Source organism: Rutidosis leptorrhynchoides, chromosome 10, assembly GCF_046630445.1.
Source record: "Rutidosis leptorrhynchoides isolate AG116_Rl617_1_P2 chromosome 10, CSIRO_AGI_Rlap_v1, whole genome shotgun sequence".
NCBI classification, from domain to species: Eukaryota; Viridiplantae; Streptophyta; class Magnoliopsida; order Asterales; family Asteraceae; genus Rutidosis; species Rutidosis leptorrhynchoides.
This window is the reverse complement of record NC_092342.1, coordinates 310,878,478-310,888,801: the sequence shown is the minus strand read 5'-3', so window position 1 is coordinate 310,888,801 and position 10,324 is coordinate 310,878,478. Positions and strand designations below refer to the sequence as shown.

The 10,324-nt window shown below is 39.5% G+C and overlaps 2 long non-coding RNA genes across 2 annotated transcripts; both read left to right on the top strand.

Moving 5' to 3' along the window:
- The first annotated feature begins 268 nt into the window (after window positions 1-268).
- Window positions 269-2,347, top strand: LOC139871913 (uncharacterized). The gene is made up of 3 exons (XR_011766804.1): window positions 269-447; window positions 1,618-1,684; window positions 2,148-2,347. It is a non-coding gene; the product is annotated as an uncharacterized lncRNA (long non-coding RNA).
- A 5,214-nt stretch (window positions 2,348-7,561) lies between these two features.
- On the top strand, window positions 7,562-9,640 carry LOC139871914 (uncharacterized). Its single transcript, XR_011766805.1, has 3 exons — window positions 7,562-7,740; window positions 8,911-8,977; window positions 9,441-9,640. It is a non-coding gene; the product is annotated as an uncharacterized lncRNA (long non-coding RNA).
- The last annotated feature ends 684 nt before the right edge of the window (window positions 9,641-10,324 follow it).

Below are 10,324 nucleotides of genomic sequence, written 5' to 3'. Positions count from 1 at the left end.
CGTTACAAATTTGTTAAAACTACATGTTGTGGTATATATAGACATATATATATGGTTGACATGAGATTATGATGAGTAAGTATTGTAACATCCCGCCTTTTTCCATTTACTTTTCCGTTTAACTATTTAAGTTCCGTTATATGTTTATAACACATCTCGTTAATACGCGTTTGAATTATCTCGTTTAGGTAATTCCCGTACCCGTTTCCTAAGTTGAGGGACTAAAGTTGCCAAATGGAGAAAGAGATGACTAGGTCAACTAGTCAACTCTTTCCTCTCCATTCATTTTATCACCTCCCAAATAATACTTCACCCTTTTTCTCTCAAAACCCTCAAACCTTCAATCATCATCCAAATTCGTTCAAGAAGGATTCGATCAAAACAAATTGCATATTTGAACTCCTCGTGATCTCCTCTTCGTTTCCATACCGATTTCATCAATTTTGGGTAACTTTCTAAAATCACTAATTCTTGTGTTCTTGAGATTTTTAAGTTATAAGGTTGTTAATTAGTGTCTATGGCTCGAGTCTAGTTTGTTTATGTGATTTATATGCTCGATCTCGTTGTTTTAGTGTAACTAGCATGAACTTGAATTTTGGTGTGTTGATCTTGAAATTTGAGTGTTCATATGTTGTTTGATGCTAAGAGATCATGTTTTAATTGTGTTTCTAGTGTTACTAGCTTCATTATGATGTATAGTTTGATTAATGAAACCTCCTAAACTTGATTATGAAATTTGGTGAATTTAGATTAAGGTTTCATGAACTTAAAATGGACTTTTAATGATTTGAATGACATGGAATGTTAGTTGTAAGTGTTAGGTTGTGTTGTATGCTTAATTACCTTCAAAACGGCATATCATATGTATAAATTGGATTCCCGAAACTTAAATTAAAATTGATAAACTTGAAACTTGAAAATAAACCTCTATTGATCGCTTGACGGGATTTCGGTTATAGTATATGATGTTTTTGCTTGATGAAAAGTGCTTAGTTGCGTTCCTTGTCGAAAGAGCTTTCCGATGATATAAACTACATGTTCTAATTGTTCGCGGTTTGTAAAATGTGTTGGTTTGTGTTTTGGTTCGTGCAATTGAGAAATTCAGCAAACAGGGCCTGTAAGGCATTTGGGACGCCGTCCAGATACTTGGGACGCCGTCCCACCATTTGAACCTAGACGCCGTCTAGGATGGCAGGACGCCGTCCCACCCTTCATTGTGGGACGCCGTCTAGCTCTTTGGGACGCCGTCCCATTGTGCTAAAACTGACTGTTCGCCTTGGTCATTTGACATGAAAATGTTTGCTATGCTACGGACCTCCGATTAACATGAAACTTGGCCAACATGCTCATATATGATTATATAACTTAGAAAAATTGTCGGATATCCAACCCGACCCCGTTGACTTTTCTGTTGACTTTGACCCGACCAAGTTGACTTTTAATCAAACTTAACCAAATACTTGTGCAATCGTTCTAACATGTTTTTATACTTGTACCTTGCATGAAACATGACAACTTGACTCACATGCTACATTATTGAGTCGTAACGAGCCATAGGACTAATTGAACATCTTTGACCTATCGTGTTTACCGTTATTGATACGACCTATTGTTTAGGTCAAGACTAGCATTGTTCTTTGCACACATTTACTTGTCGAAGTACTTTACTACTCGTACACTCAAGGTGAGATCATAGTCCCACTTTTACTCTTTTTGAACTTACATTTGGGATGAGAAAACATAAACATTTCTTTTACTAAGTGAACACAAGTACAGGAAAACAAACATTCTACATACGAGTTTAGAACAAAATCCTCAATTCGATTATCATTAGTTACACTTGCCGGGTGTAAGCGAGAACTTATGTTGTATGGATCCATATGGGTTTGACAAACCCTCATTCAAACGGTTCGCTACCGTTTACGAATGAAATATATTTTCGAGAAACAGTGTATGTTCTAGCACTAAGTGATGGGGTTCAATGGAAGGAAATGTTAAGCATTGATAATTGGGTGCTCGTGAAACAAACTTTTGGAATGTATTACTATTATTTCATTGATGCAAATCTTGTGGTTCACTTGTACTTACTTACTTAAACCTATGATTTCACCAACGTTTTCGTTGACAGATTTCTATGTTTTTCTCAGGTCCTTGAACGATACATGATACATGCTTCCGCTCATTATTTGATACTTGCATTGGATGTCGAGTATATGTGCATTTCATGGAGCGTCTTTTGACTTTACTTTAAACCATGTCGCCTAGATTTCATTCGTATTATAACGTTGTAACTTAACTATTGGTTGAACAATTCTTGTAAACTTTGGGAACAATCTTTATTATGAAATGAAGGCGACATATTTTGGTCAAACTTTGTCTTAAAGACTTATGACCACGTAACGGGACCTAAGTAGACGGCGCCGTCAAACATGGTTTGGTCGGGTCGCTACAGATGGTATCAGAGCGTTGGTTGTAGGGATTTAGAGTTCATTGGTGTCAACCCCGAGTCATAGGGTACATTAGTGAGTCTAGACTACAACCGGCATATAGACTTGAAGTAGGAATTACTTGACTACTTGTGCATTTATACTCGAACGCTTCTACTCATACCTACTCTTAGTTCATCTTAATCTCACGTTGTTTAATTTGATCGACGCGCCACCTTGACTATATGAAATGATGTCGAATGCACATATGAATCAGGGTAATATAATTTCCGGGATTATATTACGGTGACTCATATGAACGTTCCGACATTATGACATAAAGAATTTAAGGCGAGTCGAGGAAAAACTTCTCTTTATCTTTATTCTATATCACGGTTAGTATTATTGAGAATACTAATCAATGATATTCTTGTGTCTTGAAGGAACAATGGCTCCTCGTCGTGTACGCCGCAATGAAACTCCTGAACAAGCTCTCGAACGAATGATAGCAACCGCCGTAGATGCGGCCATGGCCGGTCACTCATCCAACAACAATAATAATAACAACCACAATAACAACAACAACAACAATGGAGCCGGAAACTCAAACGAGGGATGCTCCTATAAAGCTTTCATGGGATGCAAACCTCACACTTTTGATGGAACCGGGGGACCGGTCGTGCTCACCCGATGGTTTGAGCAAACGGAAGCCGTCTTTAGCATAAGCGGTTGTCGGGACCAAGACAAGGTCAAATACTCCACTCACACTTTCTCCGGAATTGCTCTAACATGGTGGAACACCTATGTTCAATCGGTGGGTACCGATGAAGCTCATGCCCTCTCTTGGGCCGATCTAAAGGAAAAGATGATTGTTGAATATTTTCCGCGCGAAGAAACCCGAAAACTTGAGGAAGAACTAAGAGCTTTGAAAGCGGTCGGAAACGATCTTAAAGCTTATAATCAACGCTTCGCCGAACTATCCTTGATGTGTCCTAATCTTGTTAACCCCGAATCTCAAAGGATTGAGCTCTACATGCTCGGTCTTCCAAAAAGCATCAAACAAGGGGTGATGTCATCCAAACCCACTACTCATCAAGCCGCTATGAACATGGCTCGCCAACTAATTGAAACGGTTGACGAAATCGTAGTTCCGGCACCTAAGGCCGAGGATAAATCGGGCGGCAACAAAAGAAAGTGGGAACCCTCCCAATCAAGCAACAACAACTTTGCCAAGAAATCCTTCACTTTCGACGGCAAGAAGGGTTATGCCGGGAACCTACCTCTTTGCAACAAATGCAACAAACATCACTTTGGTGAATGTGGCAAGTTAATTTGCCACCGGTGCCAAGGAGTTGGTCATAAGGCCAACGATTGTAAAAGTGCCACTCCCGTTGCTCGAAAGTGGCCCAATGCACCAAAGACGGGCACTTGTTACGAATGTGGTCAAACGGGTCATTATAGAAATGCATGCCCGAAAAGGAAAGATAACACCAATACGCGCGGCCGAGCTTTCAACATCAACACCGAGGAAGCCCGGGATGACACTGAACTAGTCACGGGTACGTTTCTTCTCAACAATTCTTATGTCTCTTGCTTATTCGATTCGGGTGCCGATAAATGCTTTGTATCCGAGACTTTGACTCATTCTTTTAGCACTCCACCTCTTCCATTAGATACCGCTTATACCATTGAAGTGGCTAACGGGAAACTATTAAGTGCCAACACATATTACCGAGGGTGTACGATAAACATTTTGGGTAAGGAATTTGAAATTGACTTGATACCCATGGAACTAGGAAGCTTTGATGTAATAATCGGTATGAATTGGTTAGCCAAAACGAAATCTCACATCCTTTGTGATCTTAACGCAATCCGAATTCCTATCGAGAATGGTGAACCTTTGATTGTTTATGGCGATAAGAGTTGCACCAGACTCAACCTCGTTTCGTGCCTTAAAGTTAGAAAACTGCTCCGTAAGGGTTGTTTTGCGATCCTTGCCCACGTTAAGAAAGTCGAGTCCGATGATAAGCATATCGATGATGTGCCAATTGTTAGTGACTATTCCGATGTATTTCCCGACGAATTGCCGGGTCTTCCGCCTCATCGACCGGTTGAATTCCAAATCGATCTTATTCCGGGGGCCGCACCCGTAGCACGTGCACCATATAGACTCGCCCCATCCGAAATGCAAGAATTGCAAAGTCAAATCCAAGAACTACTTGATCGTGGTTTTATCCAACCTAGCCATTCACCTTGGGGCGCTCCTATTTTGTTTGTTAAAAAGAAAGACGGATCCCTACGAATGTGCATTGATTATCGTGAACTAAATAAATTGACGGTTAAGAACCGATATCCTCTTCCTCGCATCGATGACCTCTTTGATCAACTACAAGGGTCTTGTGTATATTCGAAAATCGATCTCCGCTCGGGTTATCATCAATTGAGGGTTAAGGGGGAAGATGTCTCCAAAACCGCTTTCCGAACTCGTTATGGTAGTTATGAATTCCTTGTCATGCCATTTGGTCTCACTAACGCACCGGCGGTGTTCATGGATCTTATGAACCGCGTGTGCAAACCGTATCTTGACAAATTCGTTATCGTGTTCATCGATGATATTTTAGTCTATTCAAAAAGCGAAGAAGAACACGAGGAACACCTCCGACTTGTGCTTGAACTTTTAAGACAAGAACAACTCTATGCCAAATTCTCCAAGTGTGAATTTTGGTTAAAGGAAGTTCAATTTCTTGGTCATGTTGTAAGTGATCAAGGTATTAAAGTCGATCCCACGAAAATCGAAGCCATTAGTAAATGGGAGACTCCTACTACTCCTACTCACATTCGTCAATTTTTGGGTCTCGCCGGGTACTATCGTAGATTCATCGAAAATTTCTCTTTGGTTGCACGTCCTCTAACCGCATTGACTCACAAGGGAAAGAAATTCATTTGGGCGACCGAACATGAATCCGCATTCCAAATCTTGAAAACGAAGCTAACCACCGCTCCTATCTTGTCACTTCCCGAAGGCAATGATGACTTTGTTGTATATTGCGATGCCTCAAAACATGGTTTTGGGTGTGTATTGATGCAACGAACGAAAGTCATTGCTTATGCTTCTCGACAACTCAAAATTCATGAACGAAACTACACGACGCATGATCTCGAACTCGGAGCCGTTGTCTTTGCACTTAAAATGTGGAGACACTATCTTTATGGAACCAAGAGTACTATCTTTACCGACCACAAAAGTCTCCAACACATTTTCGATCAAAAGCAACTAAACATGAGACAACGAAGGTGGATTGAAACCTTAAACGATTACGATTGCGAGCTTCGTTACCATCCCGGGAAGGCAAATGTAGTAGCCGATGCCTTAAGTCGAAAAGAAAGAGCGGTGCCTCTCCGTGTCCGAGCTTTAAACATCACCATTCACACCAACCTTAATAGCCAAATTCGGGTAGCCCAAGATGAGGCTCTCAAGGATGAAAACATCTCTCTCGAACACTTGAACGTCCTCACCTCTCGATTCGAAGTTAAAGAAACCGGACTCCGATATTTCGCCGGAAGAATTTGGGTGCCTAGTTATGGGGATCTACGAAGCCTTATTTTAGATGAAGCCCATAAGTCACGATACTCGATTCACCCCGGTGCCAATAAGATGTACCACGACCTTAAACAACTATATTGGTGGCCGAACATCAAAAGGGACGTAGCTACTTATGTTTCCAAGTGTTTGACATGTTCCAAAGTCAAGGCCGAACACCAAAGACCGTCCGGATTACTTCAACAACCCGAGATCCCGCAATGGAAGTGGGAAGGGATAACGATGGATTTTATCACCAAGCTACCAAAAACGACGGGCGGTTATGATACCATTTGGGTTATTGTTGACCGTCTCACCAAATCCGCACACTTCCTTGCCATGAAAGAAACGGACAAAATGGAGAAACTTGCACAACTTTACATTAAGGAGATCGTAGCCCGACACGGTGTACCTTTATCGATTATCTCCGACCGAGATGGTCGTTTCGTTTCTAGATTTTGGCGTACATTGCAAGAAGCGTTGGGAACACGTTTAGACATGAGCACCGCATATCATCCTCAAACCGATGGACAAAGCGAACGTACAATTCAAACCTTAGAGGACATGTTACGAGCTTGCGTGGTTGATTTCGGAAAAGCTTGGGACAAGCACTTACCTCTCGCCGAGTTCTCTTACAACAATAGTTATCACGCGAGTATTAAAGCCGCACCTTTTGAAGCGCTATATGGCCGCAAATGTCGTTCACCTCTTTGTTGGGCCGAGGTAGGCGACGTGCAAATCACCGGACCCGAACTCATTCACGAAACCACCGAGAAAATCGTTCAAATCCGAGATAGGCTTAGGACGGCCCGAAGTCGTCAAAAGAGCTATACCGACAAACGACGCAACGATCTTGAATTTCAAGTCGGTGACCGAGTAATGTTAAAAGTCGCACCTTGGAAGGGTGTAATCCGTTTTGGGAAACGCGGGAAGCTAAATCCGCGGTATATTGGTCCTTTCGAAATCTTGGAGCGTATTGGAACCGTTGCTTATCGTTTAGATCTTCCGCCTCAATTGAACTCCGTTCATCCTACCTTCCATGTATCTAACTTGAAAAAGTGTCTTGCCGAACCCGATATCGTCATCCCTCTCGAAGAACTTACTATTGATGACAAACTTCATTTTGTGGAGGAACCGGTTGAAATTGTGGACACCTCCGTCAAGACATTGAAACAAAGCCGAATCCCGATCGTCAAGGTTCGTTGGAATGCCAAAAGAGGACCCGAGTTTACTTGGGAAAGACAAGATCAAATGCAAAGGAAGTATCCTCATCTATTCGTGAATTCGGAAACGCAAGATCTCGAGGAAGAAACAACGACTACTACGCCTACTTAAATTTCGGGACGAAATTTCTTTTAAGGTGTAGGTAATGTAACATCCCGCCTTTTTCCATTTACTTTTCCGTTTAACTATTTAAGTTCCGTTATATGTTTATAACACATCTCGTTAATACGCGTTTGAATTATCTCGTTTAGGTAATTCCCGTACCCGTTTCCTAAGTTGAGGGACTAAAGTTGCCAAATGGAGAAAGAGATGACTAGGTCAACTAGTCAACTCTTTCCTCTCCATTCATTTTATCACCTCCCAAATAATACTTCACCCTTTTTCTCTCAAAACCCTCAAACCTTCAATCATCATCCAAATTCGTTCAAGAAGGATTCGATCAAAACAAATTGCATATTTGAACTCCTCGTGATCTCCTCTTCGTTTCCATACCGATTTCATCAATTTTGGGTAACTTTCTAAAATCACTAATTCTTGTGTTCTTGAGATTTTTAAGTTATAAGGTTGTTAATTAGTGTCTATGGCTCGAGTCTAGTTTGTTTATGTGATTTATATGCTCGATCTCGTTGTTTTAGTGTAACTAGCATGAACTTGAATTTTGGTGTGTTGATCTTGAAATTTGAGTGTTCATATGTTGTTTGATGCTAAGAGATCATGTTTTAATTGTGTTTCTAGTGTTACTAGCTTCATTATGATGTATAGTTTGATTAATGAAACCTCCTAAACTTGATTATGAAATTTGGTGAATTTAGATTAAGGTTTCATGAACTTAAAATGGACTTTTAATGATTTGAATGACATGGAATGTTAGTTGTAAGTGTTAGGTTGTGTTGTATGCTTAATTACCTTCAAAACGGCATATCATATGTATAAATTGGATTCCCGAAACTTAAATTAAAATTGATAAACTTGAAACTTGAAAATAAACCTCTATTGATCGCTTGACGGGATTTCGGTTATAGTATATGATGTTTTTGCTTGATGAAAAGTGCTTAGTTGCGTTCCTTGTCGAAAGAGCTTTCCGATGATATAAACTACATGTTCTAATTGTTCGCGGTTTGTAAAATGTGTTGGTTTGTGTTTTGGTTCGTGCAATTGAGAAATTCAGCAAACAGGGCCTGTAAGGCATTTGGGACGCCGTCCAGATACTTGGGACGCCGTCCCACCATTTGAACCTAGACGCCGTCTAGGATGGCAGGACGCCGTCCCACCCTTCATTGTGGGACGCCGTCTAGCTCTTTGGGACGCCGTCCCATTGTGCTAAAACTGACTGTTCGCCTTGGTCATTTGACATGAAAATGTTTGCTATGCTACGGACCTCCGATTAACATGAAACTTGGCCAACATGCTCATATATGATTATATAACTTAGAAAAATTGTCGGATATCCAACCCGACCCCGTTGACTTTTCTGTTGACTTTGACCCGACCAAGTTGACTTTTAATCAAACTTAACCAAATACTTGTGCAATCGTTCTAACATGTTTTTATACTTGTACCTTGCATGAAACATGACAACTTGACTCACATGCTACATTATTGAGTCGTAACGAGCCATAGGACTAATTGAACATCTTTGACCTATCGTGTTTACCGTTATTGATACGACCTATTGTTTAGGTCAAGACTAGCATTGTTCTTTGCACACATTTACTTGTCGAAGTACTTTACTACTCGTACACTCAAGGTGAGATCATAGTCCCACTTTTACTCTTTTTGAACTTACATTTGGGATGAGAAAACATAAACATTTCTTTTACTAAGTGAACACAAGTACAGGAAAACAAACATTCTACATACGAGTTTAGAACAAAATCCTCAATTCGATTATCATTAGTTACACTTGCCGGGTGTAAGCGAGAACTTATGTTGTATGGATCCATATGGGTTTGACAAACCCTCATTCAAACGGTTCGCTACCGTTTACGAATGAAATATATTTTCGAGAAACAGTGTATGTTCTAGCACTAAGTGATGGGGTTCAATGGAAGGAAATGTTAAGCATTGATAATTGGGTGCTCGTGAAACAAACTTTTGGAATGTATTACTATTATTTCATTGATGCAAATCTTGTGGTTCACTTGTACTTACTTACTTAAACCTATGATTTCACCAACGTTTTCGTTGACAGATTTCTATGTTTTTCTCAGGTCCTTGAACGATACATGATACATGCTTCCGCTCATTATTTGATACTTGCATTGGATGTCGAGTATATGTGCATTTCATGGAGCGTCTTTTGACTTTACTTTAAACCATGTCGCCTAGATTTCATTCGTATTATAACGTTGTAACTTAACTATTGGTTGAACAATTCTTGTAAACTTTGGGAACAATCTTTATTATGAAATGAAGGCGACATATTTTGGTCAAACTTTGTCTTAAAGACTTATGACCACGTAACGGGACCTAAGTAGACGGCGCCGTCAAACATGGTTTGGTCGGGTCGCTACAAGTATCTCACTAAGTATATTAATAATGTGTGATATACATAAGAAATGAGATTACTAAGTTAAGAAACTCGAAATGATATATATAACGATTATCGTTATGATAACGTCTACTAAATACATATATATCATATTAATATATTGATACACTTTATTTAACATGATAAAATGATATTTAAATATATCATTAAGTGTGTTAACAATGAACTACATATGTAAAAACAAGACTACTAACTTAATGATTTCGAAACGAGACATATATGTAACGATTATCGTTGTAACGACATTTAAATGTATATATATCATATTAAGATATATTAATATATCATAATATCATGATAATATAATAATTTAACATCTCATTAGATATAATAAACATTGGGTTAACAACATTTAACAAGATCATTAACTTAAAGGTTTCAAATCAACATTTACATGTAACAACTAACGATGACTTAACGACTCAGTTAAAATGTATATACATGTAGTGTTTTAATATGTATTCATACACTTTTGAAAGACTTCAAGACACTTATCAAAATACTTCTACTTAACAAAAATGCTTACAATTACATCCTCGTTCA